Raw genomic sequence first — 1,840 nt, forward strand, 5'->3', positions numbered from 1 at the left:
CAGCTCTGTTGATGTTTTTCTTTGTGTTGCTGATGTTTCTGTTGTTGTGATTAATGATTTTGTTTTTAAAGCTTATTTGTCTTTTCATATGTGCTTCTGATGATTGTCAGTTCTTATTACTTGATATTACAGGAGGTTTTCTTTTTCCTTACAGGTGTAGCAGCTGGTTGTCTGTTTTTTATTTGTTTTGTTTTTTGTTTCTTTTTGTCTACACAGATTGAACAGCTGATGTTGCTTCATATCAGGTATGTCCTTGTCTCTTTTTTTCTTCTCTTCTGTCTCTTTTTCACTTTTGAGGACGCACAGTACACTTCTGAAGACGGTTGAGTTTTTCCGTCTGGGCTCTTTGTTCACAGCAGAACCACCAACAAGGGTAAACTCTCGCAAACATGTGATTTTAATTCCTCCTGGGATTTTGTTATCCCAGGAGGCTATGTGAATAAACCAGCCCCTCTTCCACGCCTAAATTCACCTGCTCAGCCTACCATAGTTGCCATAGCAACACGTTGTGTGATGTTGAAACGGAGCTCTCATGTCAAAAGTTCAGTGGTCAGTTGCCAAAACCAACATCAAAACGTTTTTATTCTTCCTGTAGCAGCGGACCAAACTACCTGGGACAAATGGATTAAAATGATTTTTGGGAATAATGTACCGATATCTCTGCTTGCCGCACTCTATTTGCACCTGAATGTTTCAGTAATTTGGAACAATTTCAGGCAAAGACAGCATCAACCCTGCGGTTGGAAAGAGGGGCAATTCCAACTTTGAGCGGCTCACCGTCAGTGCAATCAGTAAGTGTCGCTACTGATATAAAGGTATGCTTTACTGTGTTTGAGATGTTTCTTAAGCTGATGCAGCTAATGTACTTAATGTTAGATCTCTGTCCAACAAGTCACTGTTAGTTAATGACTTCATCATTTCTCACAGTTTAGATTTTCTTTTTCTGACAGAAACATGGTTAACAGAAGACACAAGTGCTACAGTTCTTAATGAAACAGTACCCCCTCATTTTAGTTTTATGAATAAATGTCAAAATGGGAGGAAAGGGGGAGGAGAAGCTGCCTTATTTAAAGATTCATTCCAGTTTAAAGAAATTTCATTTGCTGATTTTACTTCTTTTGAATATCTTAGTTTTATTTTAAGGGGCGTTCCTAAAATCCTATTTCTAATCATCTACAGACGTCCAGGACACTGTGTAAATTTTATTGATGAATTTTCTGAATTATTGTCGGTTATCTCTACTGATTTTAACCATTTCATCTTAACTGGGGATTTTAACATTCACATAGATAACATGACGGATGGTAATGTCAAGGAATTTTGTTCCATACTGGATGTTTGGTTTGTGGCAACATGTATAAGAACCGACCCACATTCAAGGTCACATTCTGGACCTGGTTATTTCAAAAGGTGTTGATATTTCTTCTGTTATGGTCACTGACTTGGCCTTGTCTGACTATTTTTGTATTTTGTTTGATTTACTGATCACTCAGAATGTCCAACCAACCTGCTTCTCCGTTAGGAAGAGGTACATTAATGAAAGAACAAGTGCTAAGTTTGTGGAGGCCATAGCTATGTTACCAACAACCAGTGCAGAGTCAGTTGATGGACTCCTGGATCATTTCAATCTGAAAGTCTTGAATGTAATGGATGCTGTTGCACCGATAAGAATCAAGAGCAACTTGAGCAAACAGAAAACACCATGGAGAAACACCACTGTGGTTACCAGCCTAAAAAGAGAATGCAGAAAAACTGAGCGGAAATGGCGGAAAAATAAACTTCAAATTTACTATGAGCTGTACAAACAAAGCCTGCGTAACTATAACAATGAGCTGTGCAA

The sequence above is a fragment of the Melanotaenia boesemani genome, chromosome 5, assembly GCF_017639745.1.
Source record: "Melanotaenia boesemani isolate fMelBoe1 chromosome 5, fMelBoe1.pri, whole genome shotgun sequence".
Taxonomy (NCBI): domain Eukaryota; kingdom Metazoa; phylum Chordata; class Actinopteri; order Atheriniformes; family Melanotaeniidae; genus Melanotaenia; species Melanotaenia boesemani.